Source organism: Mobula birostris, chromosome 12, assembly GCF_030028105.1.
Source record: "Mobula birostris isolate sMobBir1 chromosome 12, sMobBir1.hap1, whole genome shotgun sequence".
NCBI classification, from domain to species: domain Eukaryota; kingdom Metazoa; phylum Chordata; class Chondrichthyes; order Myliobatiformes; family Myliobatidae; genus Mobula; species Mobula birostris.
The window spans coordinates 94,559,275-94,577,932 of record NC_092381.1 but is presented as its reverse complement, the minus strand read 5'-3'; the positions used below and the strand labels follow the sequence as shown (position 1 = coordinate 94,577,932).

Genomic DNA, 18,658 nt, shown 5'->3' with positions numbered 1-18,658 from the left:
TCACAATGGGTAACATGTACTGTCAAAAATGAGTCAATTTACAATTGTCATGAATATTCTTCACTGATGTCTAATCTTCACTGGACTCATGCATCAGTCCCTGCAGTCTCCTACAGATCCAAGATATCAGTAGTCCTGTAATTCTCTCCATCTTGAAAAATACCAAATGTGAGGCTTTCAACTTCAACTAAAACCTTCCTTACAAGTATTTATTAAAGTCCATTTGGCCAAGATTCTGATCATACTTGTACTTAATTTTTTTTTTGAGTTATTGAAGCTCAAAGATTCTTAGAATATATTTATTTTGTTAAAAATGCATTAAAATTATTGATGCAATATTTTGGAGTTCTACAGCTACACATTTTCAGCATGATTTTCCCTTTGGAGAACTATTTAACTTTCAATAATTATTTTATTTTTGGAAAGGCAGTGAATTGGAAAATAACACAAATTATAGGCCACAAATACTGTAAAGAAATATAGCTGCCTCAGTCAAATGCACCATGCAGACTGAACTCAAGTTACCTGTTTCAAATACAGGAGAACAAAATGCAACTATAATCCAGTCCTGCAAAAATACAAACCCCAATTCCAGAAAAGTTGGGATATTTTCCAAAATGCAATAAAAACAAAAATCTGTGCTATGTTAATTCATGTGAACCTTTATTTAACTGACAAAAGTACAAATAAAAGATATTCAATAGTTTTACTGACCAACTTAATTGTATTTTGTAAACATACACAAATTTAGAATTTTATGGCTGCAACACACCCAACAAAAGTTGGGACAGAGTTAAAATAAGATTGAAAAGTGCACAGAATATTCAAGTAACACTGGTTTGGAAGACTCCACATTAAGCAGGCTAATTGGTAGCAGGTGAGGTATCATGACTGGGTATAAAAGTAGCGTTCCATCAAAGGCTCAGTCTTTGCAAGCAAGGATGGGTCGTGGCTCACCCCTTTGTGCCAAAATTCCTGAGAGAATTGTTAGTCAGTTCAAAAGGAACATTTCTCAACGCAAGATTGCAGAGAATTTAGGTCTTTCAACATCTACAGTACATAATATTGTGAAAAGATTCAGAGAATTCAGAGACATCTCAGTGGGTAAAGGGCAAGGTCGGAAACCACTGTTGAATGCACGTGATCTTCGAGCCCTCAGGCGGCACTGCCTAACAAACCATCATGCTACTGTGACAATTATAGCCACCTGGACTCAGGAGTACTTCGGAAAACCATTGTCACTCAACACAGTCCGTCGCTGCATCCAGAAACGCAACTTGAAACTGTATTACACAAGGAGGAAGCCATACATCAACTCTATGCAGAAACGCCGGTGAGTTCTCTGGGCCCGAGCTCATCTCAGATGGACTGAAAGACTGTGGAACCGTGTGCTGTGGTCAGATGAGTCCACATTTCAGCTAGTTTTCAGAAAAAAACGGGCCTCGAGTTCTCCGTGCCAAAGATGAAAACAACCATCCAGATTGTTATCAGCGAAAGGTGCAAAAGCCAGCATCTGAGATGGTATGGGGGTGCATCAGTGCCCACAGCATGGGTGAGTTGCATGTATGTGAAGGTACCATTGACTCTGAGGTGTATATTAGGATTTTAGAGAGACATCTGTTGCCATCAAGGCGACATCTCTTCCCGGGACATCCATGCTTATTTCAGCAGGACAATGCCAGACCACATTCTGCATGGGCTACAACAGCGTGGCTTTGTAGACACAGGGTGCATGTGCTTGACTGGTCTGCTGCCAGTCCAGATCTATCTCCTATTGAAAATGTATGGCGCATCATGAAGAGGAGAATCAGACAACGGAGACCACGGACTGTTGAGCAGCTGAAGTCTTATATCAAGCAAGAATGGATAAAACTTCCAATTGCAAATCTACAATTAGTATCCTCAGTTTCAAAACGATTAAAAAGTGTTATTAAGAGGTGATATAACACAATGGTAAACATGCCTCTGTCCCAACTTTTGTTGAGTGTGTTGCAGCCATCAAATTCTAAATGTGTATGTTCACAAAATACAATTAAGTTGGTCAGTAAACCTATTGAAAACCTTTTCTTTGTACTTTTGTCAGTTAAATAAAGATTCACATGAATTAACATATCATAGATTTTTGTTTTTATTGCATTTTGGAAAGTATCCCAACTTTTCTGGAAATGAGGTTTGTAAATGCTTTAAGTGCAACTTAAATAAAGATTGATTGCCATAGTGGTAATTACCACTGGATCAGTAATCGAGAGAGCCAGTTATACACTGGGGACATGAGTTTGAATCCCACCATGGCAGATGGTGAATTTGAATTCAATAAAAATATCTGATGACCACGAAACTATGCCCCTGTCGAAACGATCTCCTTACTAGCATCCGGGGACTTGTGCCAAAGTTGGGAGGGCAATCTCACAGACAGCCTGACAGAGTTATACTGACAGAATCAGACCTTACAGTTAACATTCCAGACTCCATCACCAATTCTGGGTATGTACTGTCTCACCGGCAGGATAGACCTAGCAGGGGTTGTGGCACAGTGCTATACAATAGAGAGGGAGTTGCCCTGACAACTTTCAACATCAACTATGGACCCCATGAAGTCTCATAGCACCAAGTTAAACATGGGCAAGAAAACCTCCTGCTGATTACCAGGGACTGTCCTCCCTCAGCTGATGAATCAGTATTTCTCCATGTTGAGCAGCACTTGGAGGAGGCATTGAGGGTGGCAAGGGCACAGAATGTACTTCAATATCCATCACCATGAGTGGCTTGGTAGTACCACCACAGACCGAGCTGGTCGGGTCCTACTGGACATAGCTACTAGACTGGAACTACAGCAGGTGGTGAGGGAACCAACATGGGGGGGGAAAAAAACACACAACCTCATTCTCAACAACCTGCCTGCCACGGAAGCATCTGTCCACGACAACATTGGTAGAAGTGACCAACATACAGTATTTGTGGAGACATTATCCCGTTTCCACATTGAAGAAACCCACTACTGCCTGGTTCGGAAATTGCACCGTCTCAGATCGCAAGACCCTGGAGCGGATAGTGAGGTCAGCTGAAGGGATCATCCGGGTCTCTCTTCCCCCCATTACAGACATTTATACCACATACTGCATCCACAAAGCTAACAGGATTGTGAAGGACTCCACACACCCCTCATACAAACTCTTCTCCCTCCTGCCATCTGGCAAAAGGTACCAAAGCATTCGAGCTCTCATGAGCAGACTGTGTAACAGTTTCTTCCCTCAAGCCATTAGACTCAATTCCCAGAGTCCAGTCTGACACCAACCTACACATACACACACACATTCAACTGAATACCACTCCACTCCCTTTGTAATTTTTGCCCATTTCTTTCTCAATTCCTGCTAAAACATTGTTTACATTTAACATTTACAGTAGCATGCAAAAGTTTGGGCACCCCTGGTCAAAATTTCTGTTACTGTGAATAGCTAAGCAAGTAAAAGATGAACTGATTTCCAAAAGGCATAAAGTTAAAAATGACACATTTCTTTAACATTTTAAGATTACGTTTTTATTCCCATCTTTTACAGTTTCAAAATAACAAAAAAGGAAAAGGGCCTGAGGCAAAAGTTTGGGCACCCTGCAAGGTCAGTACTTAATAACACCCCCTTTGGCAAGTATCACAGCTTGTAAATGCTTTCTGTAGCCAGCTAAAGGCTGATTTATACTTCTGCGTCAAATGTGGCGTACCCTACACTGTACGCACACCTCTCCCAAAATGTAACTACACATCGCAGCGTCACAGACCGCAACAACTGTGATTGGTCCACTTGGTAGCATCGCACTTCCTCCTATGCTGCAATAGTTTGCCACTGGGCAACTGAAGGACAGGGAAGGAACTCTGGCTGCAATGCTTTCTATAAAGCTTTACAGACCTCCGAAATTATGGAGGACCCTGTGTTTGACACCGGTTTGTAGCCAGCTGCTACAGCCTGTTGACTTCCACCTAAAGCTAAAACTCGAATGGTGAGTGCCAGTCTCTGAGTATACTGTGCGTACACTGATACAAAATAAATGGTTGGAGATGATGAACCAAATCATCAAATCTACCTGCCGACATCCGAAAGTATTTGAAACGCATTTTCTCGTTCATGTCTCTCAGTGGCCGGACAAGCACAGAAAATTCACCCTCCTTCAGTTTCAGTCGTCATTGTTTGAAGTCTGAGTTCCTTTGTGTTGAGTTTCGGCGGTGAATTGCAGAGTGACACAGACACACCAACGCACAAGTATAAATATTCACACTGGCGTAGCCCACTTGCGTAGGCTATGACGTAAGCTACTACGCACAAGTATAAATCAGCCTTAAGAGTCTTTCAATTCTTGTTTGAGGGATTTTCGCCCATTCTTCCTTGCAAAAGGCCTCTAGTTCTGTGAGATTCTTGGGCCGCCTTGCGTGCACTGCTCTTTTGAGGTCTATCCACAGATTCAATGATGTTTAGGTCAGGGGATTGTGAGGGCCATGGCAAAACCTACAGCTTGCGCCTCTTGAGGTAGTCTATTGTGGATTTTGAGGTGTTTTTAAGATCATTATTCTGCTGTAGAAGCCATCCTCTTTTCATCTTCAGCTTTTTTACAGACGGTGTGATGTTTGCTTCCAGAATTTGCTGGTGTTTAAATGAATTCATTCTTCCCTCTACCAGTGAAATGTTCCCCATGCCACTGGCTGCAACACAAGCCCAAAGCATAATCGATCTACCCTTGTGCTTAACAGTTGGAGAGGTGTTCTTTTCATGAAATTCTGCACCCTTTTTTCTCCATATATACCTTTGCTCATTGCGGCCAAAAAGTTCTATTTTAACTTCATCAGTCCACAGGACTTGTTTCCAAAATGCATCAGCCTTGTTTAGACGTTCCTTTGCAAACTTGACGCTGAATTTTGTGGTAGAGGACACAGGAAAGGTTTTCTTCTGATGACTCTTCCATGAAGGTCATATTTGTCCAGGTGTCGCTGCACAGTAGAAAGTGCACCGCCACTCCAGAGTCTGCTAAATCTTCCTCAAGGTCTTTTGCAGTCAAACGGAGGTTTTGATTTGCCTTTCTAGCAGCTCTCTTTCGAGCAGTTTTCTCGGAAAGTTTTCTCGGTCTTCCAGGCCTCAACTTGACCTCCACCAGTCCTGTTAACTGCCATTTCTTAATTACGTTACGAACTGAGGAAAAGGCTACCTGAAAACGCTTTGCTGTCTTCTTATAGCCTTCTCCTGCTTTGTGGGCATCATTTATTTTAATTTTCAGAGTGCTAGGCAGCTGTTTAGAGGAGCCCATGGTTGTTGATTGTTGGGACAAGGTTTGAGGAGTCAGGATATTTATAAAGCTTTGAAATTTTCATCACCTGGCCTTTCCCAACGATGACTGTGGACAAGCCATAGCCCTAACAAGCTAATAAAGGTCTGAGACCTTGGTAAAAGTTACCTGAGAGCACAAATCTCTTGGGGTGCCCAAACTTTTGCATGGTGCTCCTTTCCTTTTCTCCACTCTGAAATTGTACAAAACAAAAATAATACACTAATCTTGCTTAAAATGTTGAAAAGAATGTTTCATCTTTAACTTTATGACTTTTGGAGATCAGTTCATCTTCTACTCACTTAACTAGTCACAATAACAGAAATTTTGACCGGGGTGCCCAAACTTTTGCATGCCACTGTACATCATTTATTATTATATTGCCATTTGTCCTTTACTGTGCCTATGGTCTTGTTTGTTAATTATTGCACTGTCTTGCACTGTTTTGGGCACTTTATGTAGTCTCATGTAGGTCTGAAGTCTAATGTAGTTTTGTGTTGTTTCAGGTAGTCTAGTGTAGTTTTGTGTTGTTTCATGTAACACCATGGTCCTGGAGGAACGTTGTTTCGTTTTTACTGTGTACTGTACCAGCAGTTATGGTTGAAATGACAATAAAAGTGACTTGAACTTGAGTCACTACCACCGGGCTAAATGGGATGGACTTTGAATAGATCTAGCAGCTTAAGACTGGGCATCCAGGAGGTGCTGTGGGCCATCAGCAGCAGCAGAATTGTACTCAACTGCAATTTATAATCTCATGGTCCAGCATATCCCCCACTCTAACATTACCACCAGGCCAGGGGATCAACCCTGATTCAATGAAGAGTGCAGGAAGGGATGCCACAAGCTACATCAGGCATACAGTACCTGAATATAGGGCGTCACCGTAGTGAAGCCACAGTACAGGACTACTTGCATGCCAAACACCATTAGCAGCAAATAATAGAGCTAAGTGATCCCACAACCAACAGATCAGATCTAAGCTCTGTAGTCCTGCCACATCCAGCTGTGAATGGTGGTGGACAATGAAACAACTCACTGGAGGAGGCTCCACAAATATCCTCATCTCAATGATAGAGGAGCCCAGTGCACCTGTGCAAAAGATAAAGCTGAAGCATTTGCAACAATCTTCAGTCGGAAGTGCCGAGTAGATAATCCAGCTCTACCTCCTCCTGAAGACCCCAGCATCCCAAATGTCAGCATGCACTCTGATTCACTCCATGTGATATCAAGAAATGGCTGAAAGTACTGGATACTGCGAAGGTTATGGACCCAGACAAAATCCCAGCAATAGTCCTGAATACTTGTGCTCCAGAACTTGCCACGCCACTAGCGAAGCTGTTCCAGTACAGCTACACCACCAGCATTTACCTGGCATTGTGGAAAATTGCCCAGGTATGACCTGTACACAAAAAACAGGACAAGTCCAACACAGCCAATTACAGCCCTATCAGCCTACTCTCAATCATCAGCAAAGTAACGGAAGGGGTCATCAACAGTGCTATCATGCAGCACCTACTCGGCAATAATCTGCTTTCGGATGCCCAGTTTGGGTTCTGTCAAGGCTGCTCAGCTCCTGACCTCATTACATCCTCGGTCCAAACATGGACCAAAGAGCTAAATACCAGAGGTGAAGTAAGAGTGACAGCTTCAGCATCAAGGCAGCATTTGACTGAGTATGACATCAAGTTGCTCTAGCTAAAATGGAATCAATGGCAATTAGGCGGAAAATCCTCTGCTGGTTGGAATCATACCTGACACAAAGGAAGATGGTTGTGGTGGTTGGAGATCAATCATCTCATCCTCAGGATATCACTGCAGGAGTTCCTCAGGGAAGTGTCTGAGGACCAACCATCTTCAGCTGCTTCGTCGATGACCTTCCTTCTATCACAAGGTCAGAAGTGACGATGTTCGCAGACGACTGCACAATGTTCTGCACCATTCGTGACTCCGCAGTTCATACCCAAATATAGCTGGACCTGGATAATACCTAGGCTTGGGCTGACACATGGCAAGTAACATTCGAGCAACAAAAGTGTCAGGCAATGACCATCTCCTACAAGAGAGGCTCTAACCATCATCTCTAGACATTCAGTGGCACCACTTATCATTGAATCCCCTACTATCAACATCCTGGGGGGGTTACCATTGACAGGAAACTGAACCGTGGCTATCAGAGCAGGTCAAAAGCTAGGAATCCTGCAGTGTGTAACTCATTTTGTGACTCCCTAAAGCCTATCTACCATGTACAAGGCTAAGGTGAGGAGTGTAATGGAATACTCGCCATGCACCTAGATGAGTGCAGCTCCATCAATACTCAAGAAGCTTGACACCATCCAGTACAAGGCAGTCCACATGATTGGTACCCCTTCCACAAACATCCAATCCCTCCACCATGAAGGATAGTTGCAGCAGTGTGTATGTACTATCTACAAGATGCACTGCAAAAACACACCAAATAGTACATCTACAAGATGCACTGCAAAAACACACCAAGTTTCTAAGGCAGCACCTTCCAGACCCACAGCCACTAGCATCTAGATGGACAAGAACAGCAGGTATCTGGGAACACCACCATTTGGAAATTACCCTCCAAGTCACTCACCATCTGGCCTTGGAAACATATCGCCATTCCTTAATGTCGCAGGGTCAAAATCATGGAAATCCCTCCCTAACAGCAGTGTGTGTGTGTACCTACATCTCAGGGACTGCAGTGGTTCAAGAAGGCAGCTCATCACCACCTTCTCAAGGGCAACTAGGGATGGGCAATAAATGCTGGCTCAGCTGGTGACACCCACATCCCGTAAATGAACTTTACTCTATCCAAATAGAAATCTTAGATTCCTTTGAACTTAAAGTTGTCCAATCTTGGATTTGGTTTGCTCAATATCACGTCAAAAAACAATGCCTGCTCTAATTGGTAACACATTAATTTTTTTTCTCCATTTAGAGATGCTCAAAACCAAAATTTCTTAACCAGTCAGTGGAGGAACCTAAGAAGCTTATCACCACCAACAAGCCCCCCACCACCTGCCCCATTGGGAAACTGGGAAGTTAAAGATAACTGGTATAAATATGTGCCATTTAATTCCATGATTTTGCAAACCTGATTAAATAATCTACATTTAAAATTCACTGTGCCAACAATTTAAAGAAAATTTCCAGGAATTTATTGTTTCTGCAAAAAAAAAATGAACACACTACAATGCATGCTAACAATCTTCTACATTCCTTCCTCTCTGCATCAGAGGTCACATGTGTACAAACCATAAACTTTTAGGAAACTGAACAGTAATAAGGGAACAGAATATGGATGTCCTAAAAGCAAATTATCAAGAATGTTTAATTTTAAATTAAAAAAGAGTATCAATTGGATAAAGTGAACTCAAATATAACTTTCTCAACAAAATGTTCTTACAGAAATTCAGAAGTAGGCTAAAATATCATAACACAAATGCTGATGGGGCAACAGGAAAAGATGGATAATTATGACAGGTGTTCATAGAAATAAGACTCTTACGGAATGTTAACACAGGCAAAGGGTAGGCAATGACATACTCAAAGCTTTGTACGAAAAACCCCATGCAGTCCTGGGGATCTCAACTCTTTTCCATAGATGCTGCCTGGCCTGCTGAGTTCCTCCAGCTTTGGATTTCCAGCATCTTCAGATTTTCTCCTGTTTGTGCTGAAAACCATTTTTGTTCTTCCTATTTAAATTTTAAAATATAATTTGAATAAGGCATAAAGAGCTTTAAATTTGGCAACAGAGATGAAAATAGCAAGGATTAGGAAAGACCAAGAAAGATCAAGATATACAAGTGGAAGTTGTAAAGTAAAGTAAGTTTTTAAGGATAAAAATGTAAAAAACTTATAATAATGGAAAGATCTTAAAAGGTGGGAAAAAAGAGACTTTGAGGTGCAAATATAAAAAAAACTTGACAGTGCAAGTATATACAGGTAGTCATAAAATAAAACAATATTCTTCTTACTCTGATAAGGGTAATTAGGGCTTTAAAAATTCAAGGCTATAGTAAAATTGCACAAAACAATTGCTCACAAACAAGTAAGAACCGCAGAAAATTGCTCTTTAGAATGTAAGTAAATTGCAGAACCTGGAAGGGGAAATGAAGGATGGGGGATTGGGTTGGAGATCAGTGACAGAAGGAAGCATGTGGAGAATAACATGGGATTGACATCGACTGACCATAGGTGATGACCTGTGCAAACTTAGTAGGCCAAAGGGCCCATCTGTGTGACTGGATTGCAAGGCAGAGAAATTTCTTGACCCAAACAGTTGTAGATCTACTAAATTCTTTACTTCAAAGAGCAGTGAATTCTAAATTGTTGATCTTAAGACCAACATTGGTAGATTTTTGAATACTAAAAGTATTAAGGCATATGGAGTTTGGATTAAAAAAGAGTGAAGCTCAAGATCAATAATGTTCCAAAGCATGCTAACTCTTTTATTTATACTCTTATGATGTTGTGCATGAGCAACAACAGAAGACACTATGATAGAACATAGAAAAGTACAGCACAGTACATGCCCTTCAGCCCACAATGTTGTGCTGACCCTCAAACCTTGCCTCCCATATAAGCCCCCACCTTAAATTCCTCCATATACCTGTCTAGTAGTCTCTTAAACTTCACTAGTGTATCTGCCTCCACCACTGACTCAGGCAGTGCATTCCACGCACCAACCACTCTCTGAGTAAAAAACCTTCCTCTAATATCCCCCTTGAACTTCCCACCCATTACCTTAAAGCCATGTCCTCTTGTATTGAGCAGTGGTGCCCCAGGGAAGAGGTGCTGGCTATCCACTCTATCTATTCCTCTTATCTTGTATACCTCTATCATGTCTCCTCTCATCCTCCTCTCCAAAGAGTAAAGCCCTAGCTCCCTTAATCTCTGATCATAATGTATATTCTCTAAACCAGGCAGCATCCTGGTAAATCCCCTCTGTACCCTTTCCAATGCTTCCACATCCTTCCTATAGTGAGCCGACCAGAACTGGACACAGTACTCCAAGTGTGGCCTAACCAGAGTTTTATAGAGCTGCATCATTACATCGCGACTCTTAAACTCTATCCCTCGACTTATGAAAGCTAACACCCCATAAGCTTTCTTAACTACCCTATCCACCTGTGAGGCAACTTTCAGGGATCTGTGGACATGTACCCCCAGATCCCTCTGCTCCTCCACACTACACTATGATACCGATACAATTTCCACTGAAGTAAGTTTAAGACTTAATATAGATGCAGAAAATTATGGGTTGAAGTTATTGATGATAAACTGGTCAGTCAACAATAAGATGCTTTCAGTTCTTTCAAAACCCAACCAACTAAATTGATAACCACACAACTTTACTTCTTCTCAACAGACACTGTAAATGGCCCTCTCTCTGGTGGTTCTTCCTTCTTTCAAAACAGCACTTTTGATTATATATTCCTTACAAAATTTTGCTCCAACTCAGAAAAACCATCTACTCCAATACTAGTGAGATTATCGTAAATCCACAAATAATACTCCAGTCCCTCATACATCAAATTATTTGCAGCCTCTAAAACAACAAAACAGCACATTCACTTTTAAAGATCTTTGATACTGTCCAGATCAAAGAACATATTCCATTCCTTATTGGCTTCTTACTGCATTCCTTACAGACACCCAAGGGCATCACTGAACAGAAGAGCCCATTATATTCTTGGTCTTATCCTTTCTTATCTAGGTACTGACTCTTGGCAACATCACCCACAGATGTGAAATAAGCTTTCATGTGTATAGAGTGAACATTGAATCTATCTGTGCTCCTTGTTCCCAAAGTCAGACTTTCAAGTTTAGGAAGAAAAACAATCATCTTCTTGCTAAAATTTTGGAACAGTAAAGTCACGGTCTTGGGCTCTACCACAATCTCTTTTTGCTGCCATCCAACAGACTCTCTGCCTGCCATAATCTCCACACGTTTGGTATCCCAAGATGAGGCTCTTGCAAATTCTGCTAAATTCAATCTTTGTAACATCATCCACCTCAGTCTTCTTGGCAATAGGTAGTTTCATCTATGTCTGTGTTAGCTCCACGTCCAAATATTTTTAATAATTATGAAAGCAAAATCTTACAGATACTGGAAATTTCAAATAAAAAAAATTGGAAACATTCATTACCTGAAACTCAATACAGTATTGAGCTCAGCAGGTTTATGCCTAATTAATAAATGAAATGCTGTTTTCAGGTTTACATTGAGCCTCATTAGAACAAGATGAGAAGCCAATGACAGAAAGATCAAAGATGAGTAGAACAGAAAACAGTTAATGGTGAGCCCCTCTCCCCATGTCACAACTGAGCTTCGGTAATGATGACCAACTGATTGATAAGTATATAAAAGCCAAGCATTTGGAGTACACAGATGATGTCTCCTTGTATGGTGACGAAACATTTGCAAATGGATTACCAAGATCGAAGACTAACTCAACTCAACTATAAAACACTTGAGCTACACATTTTCCAAGTTATTTTCAGTTTAGGGTCAAGCTTAGAAGCTGGTGGCAAGACAATTTGTAGATATCATCCAATCAGCTTTGATTATTCCAATACAAAAAGTCTGCATTTTGAGGAGATAATACTATGCTCTAAACAGAAAGCAGCACATCAAAAATGTTAAGTGTTTTGAGCTCATTGGCAGTGGAAATGAAGAGGAGTAGGGGAGGTGCAGTACCTCCTGCAGGTACAGTTGAAGTCAGAAGTTTGCATACACCTTAGCCAAATATATTTAAACTCAGTTTTTCACAATTCCTGACATTTAATTCTAGAAAGCATTCCCTGTCTTAGGTCAGTTAGGATCAATACTTTATTTTAAGAATGTGAAATGTCAGAATAATAGTAGAGAGAATGATTTGTTTCAGCTTTTATTTCTTTCATCACTTTCCCAGTGGGTCAGAAGTTTACATACACTTTGTTAATATTTGGTAACATTGCCTTTACATCGTATAATTTGGGTCAAACGTTTTGGGTAGCCTTCCACAAGCTTCTCACAATAAGTTGCTGGAATTTTGTTTCATTCCTCCAGACAGAACTGGGGTAACTGAGTCAGGTTTGTAGGCCTCCTTGCTCGCACACAAATCTTCTATCGGATTGAGGTCTGAAAATGATGCCAAGTCTGGTTCATCCTTGGGAGAAATTTCCAAACGCCTGAAGGTACCACATTCGTCTGTACAAACAATAGTACACAACTATAGACACCATGGGACCACGCAGTCATCATACAGTTCAGGAAGGAGACGCATTCTGACTCCTAGAGATGAACGTACTTTGGCGCGAAAAGTGCAAATCAATCCTAGAACAACAGCAAAGGACCTTGTGAAGATGCTGGAGGAAACAAGTATCTATATTCGCAGTAAAACGAGCCCTATATCGACATAACCTGAAAAGCTGCTCAGCAAGGAAGCAGCCACTGCTCCAAAACCGCCATTAAAAAGCCAGACTACAGTTTGCAAGCCAGAACATGGGGACAAAGATCTTACTTTTTGGAGAAATGTTCTCTGGTCTGATGAAACAAAAATTGAACTGTTTGGCCATAATGGCCAGCGTTATGTTTGGAGGAAAAAGGGTGAGGCTTGCAAGCCGAAGAACACCATCCCAATTATGAAGCATGGGCATGGCAGCATCATGTTGTGGTGGTGCTTTGCTGCAGGAGGGACTGGTGCACTTCACAAAATAGATGGCATCATGAGGAAGGAAAATTATGTGGTTTTATTGAAGCAACATCTCAAGACACCAGCCAAGTTAAAACCCAGTCGCAAATGGGTCTTCCAAATGGACAATGACCCCAAGCAAACCTCCAAAGTTGTGGCAAAATTGCTTCAGGACAACAAAGTCAAGGTATTGGAGTGGCCATCACAAAGCCCTGACCTCAATCCGATAGAAGATTTGTGGGCAGAACTGAAAAAAACATGTGCAAGCAAGCATGTTACACCAGTTCTGTCTGGAGGAATGAAACAAAACTCCAGCAACTTATTGTGAGAAGCTTGTGGAAGGCTACCCAAAACGTTTGACCCAAGTTAAACAATTTAAAGGCAATGCTACCAAATACTAACGAAGTGTATGTAAACTTCTGACCCACTGGGAAAGTGATGAAAGAAATAAAAGCTGAAATAAATCATTCTCTCTACTATTATTCTGACATTTCACATTCTTGAAATAGTGATCCTAACAACCTAAGACAGGGAATGTTTTCTAGGATTAAATGTCAGGAATTGTGAAAAACTGAGATTAAATGTATTGGCTAAGGTGTATGTAAACTTCTGACTTCAACTGTACATGACCATGTGCCATGGAAAGGGCAGCTGTCATTGGTGAGAGAAATGAATAAGCATTCAGAGAGAATGCTCAAAACAAAAGGGAGAAAAACAAGTTTCTGAGATGCAAAGGGATCACAGGGGCAAAAGGAGTAAAAGGTGAACTTTTAAATGATCCCCTAATCAGCTACTATTCTTCATTTGCTGTAAGTAGCTTACTCCAACTCCACTGTTCATATCCTAACTATACCAGTCATCTACATCCTCAAAGACTTTAACTTCTAGTCTTTGAATGGCTCAAATTTAATCTTGCCTTTTTAAATGTCTTCATGACCTCACCTCAAAGTAACTTTAGTCTAACTATATTACAAAATCCATTGCCCAAACATGTTCCATTTGCTATAACTGGTTTCTTCACCCTCCTCCACCCCAATCCCTTAATGCATATGACTTCTGAATATTAAAATGCCACTCTTTAAACATTTCCTTTCTCAGCCATACTGTCATTTAAGAGCCTTATTAAAGCTTACCCAAGTTTCCATAATCCTTGATCCTATTTCCTCTATTTTTGAAGCACACTCTCAAAGGCACCGCACAAAATACACAACTTACATCGATAATTCTAAATGGGCAATTCAATATTTTGTTTAAATCTCTGCTTCCTGAAGAGGAAATGAATTATGAATTTCCAGTTTCAACAGCAAGCAAAAAAGAGACATGTTTAATTTCGTTAGTAAAACCCAATCTTATGTAAACAAGTTTAATTCATGAACCTACTAATATTCTATAAACAAACTAAATTGAAGCAAAGCCAAATATAATTTTATGCACTGCATAGAAGATAACATGATCTTCTTTTATATGTAAACATTTTCTCAGTTACTTGACTGCTACTCAGAACTCGTCTGTGAACAAAATAAATCTTGCAGTATTTAACATAATTTCATGCATATAATTAATTCTCCTCTACAACTGAAACAAAACTTCCTTTTAGTAAATGAACAGGCAATGACAGATTTTGTTAAACCACTTTATCTTCAGGAACAAAAAGTTACCAATCATGAAATTCCAAAGTTTTGAAGGAAGGAGAAACTTGCATATATTGCAAGATTCTGGAATGGTTCTCAAAGAGCAGAAAATTGCACATGTCCGTCCACTCTTGAAGAAGAGATGGAGGCAAAAAAAACATGAACATATAGACCAGTTTGCTTGACTCCAATGGTTGGCAAGAGGTTAGTGTCCATTATTAAAGATGAGATTACAGGGTACTTGGAGGCAGAAGTCAGCATGGTTTTAAGGGCGAATCTTACCTGACAAACCTGTTGGAATTCTTTGAGGAAATAAAATGCAATATGGACAAAGGAGAGTCGATGGACGTTGTTTCATACTCTACTTCTCACGTTGTATGTTAATGATCTGCAAACCAGAATTGATGGCTTTGTGGCCAAGTTTGCAAATAATACAAATATAGGTGGAAATACAGATAGTGATGAGGAAGCAGGAAGGCTGCAGAATGACTCGGACAGATTAGGAGAATGGGCAAAGAAATTTTAGATGGAATACAATGTCGGGAAGTGTATGGTCATGTATCTTGGTAGAAGGAATAAAGATGTAGATTATTTTCCAAACAGGTTGAAAATTCAAAAAAATCAGACGCGCAAAGGAACTTGGGAGTCCTCATGCAGGATTCCTTAAAGGTCAACTTGCAGATTGAGTCGGTGGAAGGAAGGCAATGCAATATTAGCATTAATTTCAAGAGGACTAGAATATAAAAGCAAGACTGTAAATATTGAATATTTATAAGGCATTAGGAAGACCACATTTGGAGTACTGAGAACAGTTTTGGACCCATATCTAAGAAAGGATGTGCTGCCATTGGAAATGGTCTATAAGAGGCATACAAGAATAATCCGAAGAATGAAAAGATAAGGAGCAGCTGATGGTTCTAGGCCTGTTCTCACTTGATTTCAGAAGAATAGGGGAGGGGGAAAGGGAGTGATCGCATTGAAACCTACAAATTACTGTAAGACCTAAATAGAGTGGACATGCAGAGGATGCTTCTGATAGTTGGGAGAGTCAAGGACCAGAGGTTCAGAATACAAGGATATCCCTTCAGAGTAGAGATGAGGAGGAATTTCTTTAGCCAGGGGGTGGTGAATCTATGGAATTCATTACCACAGACTGCTGCAGAGTCCAAGTCATTGGGTACACTTAAAGCAGAGACTGATAGGTTCCGGATTAGTAAGGGTGTCATGGATTACAGGGAGAAGGCAGAAAAGGGATGAGAAGGAAAATAAATCAGCTATGGTGAATGGCAGTGCAGACTCAATGAGACAAATAGCTCGATTCTGCTCCTGTCTTACAGTCTTCATATTTCCACAGATGTTGTCTGCCCTGTAAGTGCTTTCAGTATTTTCTATTTTTATTAGTATTTAAATTGCATCTTGCAGCCAAACAATCATTTTATGTAATTGCTGTTATTTTCCAGAGAAATGTAACTATTTTTCTTTTTGATAGGTCCCAAAAACAGCAAATGAGGTTAAGTGACTAACTCAAATGTTGCTGTGTTTAAGAGATAAAATAGCTAATACATCTTGTGAACTCCTGTTCTCAACATCTTATTGATTTTTTAAAAAGTTCTTTTTGATAGAACTTCAATTTAAAACTAAAACCAAAAACAATCACCTTTGATAATTAAAAGTTCTCATTACTTTAGTGGAATAATTAAGTGCTTGACCTAAAAGTGCAACAAAATATGCCATTTTTCTATAACTCACTTCAGTTAAACTAACAAATAACATAATTACATAAACATGAATGCTGTACGTTTTTGCAGAAAGCATCCATAAATCCCCTAAATTTCAGTGCTATTTGCACTCAACCTAAAGGGCAGAAAGGGTAGAAGTGTCTGACATGCAACTGCAGCTAAATGCAGGATTATATTGTTGAAGTCCTCCAGTACTTAAAAGCTTAAAGTGGTTGAACAGATTTTTAGACAGAGTTTTGAGAAAATTGCACACCCAATCATCAACCTTAATTTCCTCTCCCCCCCACCCCACCCCACCCCACCCCACCCCTGACGCTCAGAACGTCTATTATTTTCATTAGAACTGGACTAACAGGCTTTTCTATGCAAAAGGCCTAACTGTCTATAGTTCAGACTGATGGACGGGTAAAACAATGGAATTCAAAGTACAGCTGCTTAAAAATTTCAGCAGTAGCCTATTGGCGACGATCCTTGAGAGAGATTATATTTGTTTTTCATCAGTTCATTGATGAAACTGTTCACTGATGAAAGTACAATCTCTCTCAAGGACTGTCACCATTGTTACTGGTTTGAAATAATATAAACAAAACAAAAACATGTTATGAATATGGAATTGATTTCACAAACACGATGTTTCTGCTTATTTTCTTGCTTTTCTCATGCGAGCGTTTAGTCAATTTTTGAATTGGAAGATCACAATATCAAGTACCGGCTGCGACGGAAACCTAATATTTCAATTCCTACTGCATCCAACTTGATTAATGGAATCGAATCCGTCATGAAAACATTGTCGTCGTAACAACTGTATTTTCAGAAATGAAGCCAGGAATGTTACGTGGAAGCAATAGCAACAAAAACTAAATCACATTTACTTTGGCAGACCTTAAGCGAAACAAGGGCCAGCACATTGCAGCATAAAGGGGGTTGTTGACCAATGTGAAGATGTAGACACAAAACACATATAATGACAACTCCATCCACCGCCGTGCGACATCAAACTCCAATTAGGTCTCTCCCCCATGGCGTTCCCCGTCCACCCCAATGGCATAAAATATAAATTCCATAAAATGTGGTATAAGGGGGAGAGAAAGTATTAATTTCCACATATGGCAGAGACCAGGAGTAAATGACCAGGGCTATACATGCTTAATGGCAAGTTCAACTTAGCTAAAGCAGGGCGGCGGGGAGGACAGATAGGCAGGCACCGAGCAGACTGCAAGCTGTCATTCAGTCCTGCGGCTACCTTCGCTCGGGCGCCCGTCCACTATGCGGTGCGGCGACAATCCCCCAGAGGGAGAGCCTGCCTCCGGTTGCCAGCCGGGACGAGCAAGGCTTGCTCCGCCGCCGATCTCCGCTGACAATAGGCTCCGGCCCAAGCCGGCTCGGCCGTTTACTGCAGAGCCGCCACACGCCAAGAAAGCCTGAGCCCGAAGGCCGGCGGGCAGCGGGAAGCGATCGGTGAACTCATTTTTTTCTGGAAAGAGGATTCTAAGCTACTGAGGGAGCGCGGACCGACCTGTATCGTGTCCGGATCGACGCTGCGCGGAGAAGCCAGGCGCTGCCGCCGCTGACACTGACACCCTCTGAAACATCCCAACCCCGGTCTATACAGCTCTTCTTCTTGTTGCTGCCACCGGGAGGAATCAAGCAATCGCCGCGAGCATTATCTTGCAAAAAGGCGGTTCATCTGTCCGTCCGTTCGCTCGCTCGCTCAACAGGGACAAGGCGCGCACGACCAAATGACAACAGTCCGCACGCGCTTCCTCTCCCCCTCCCCCCGCCCTCCGCGTTCTGCGCGGGCACGCCCCGCGGCCGCGAACCATGCGCGTCTGGGGAGGAGGGAGGGAGAGCGAGCGTGAGCAGATCACCGATTGAAAGCCGGCGTGCACGGCCACCTGTTCCTTTTCCCTGCATTGATACGGTGGTCCAAATACGCGCGGCTCCCGCCCAATTTTTTTTCCAGATCGGGTCCCACTAGGGTGATTCATACCACTGCAGTACTGCACCACTCCGTCGCTCGCTGCAACTATATCACGCTCCTTTTCGGCTTGCAAATTAGTAAACAGTCATTTCAACACTTCTGCAATACAATATTCTAGCCTTGCATAATTCTGGAAGGGGAAGCCCAATGTTTCCTTCCGATACATTTGTTTTATTTTTGTGTCGTGGAGACCCATGAAACGGCAACCACAAGAACCCAACACAGCTTGAAACAATATTGATATCACCTCGCATGGGAAATGTTGCACACAATGGCAGTAGTGGACGGATCACAACTCAAAACTGC

The 18,658-nt window shown here is 41.4% G+C and overlaps 1 protein-coding gene across 6 annotated transcripts in view; it reads right to left on the bottom strand.

The window, feature by feature from the left end:
• Positions 1-18,131, bottom strand: part of ralgps2 (Ral GEF with PH domain and SH3 binding motif 2) — a 567,568-nt gene extending 549,437 nt beyond the window's left edge. For 4 of the 6 annotated variants that reach the window (XM_072274317.1, XM_072274321.1, XM_072274322.1 and 1 more), the window contains exon 1: positions 17,888-17,905. The gene's annotated coding sequence lies outside the window, so the exon portion shown is untranslated. Of the gene's footprint in view, positions 1-17,887 lie in introns of all 6 variants that reach the window. The other 2 variants (XM_072274320.1, XM_072274319.1) reach the window with 1 other exon arrangement.
• Between the last annotated feature and the right edge of the window lie 527 nt (positions 18,132-18,658).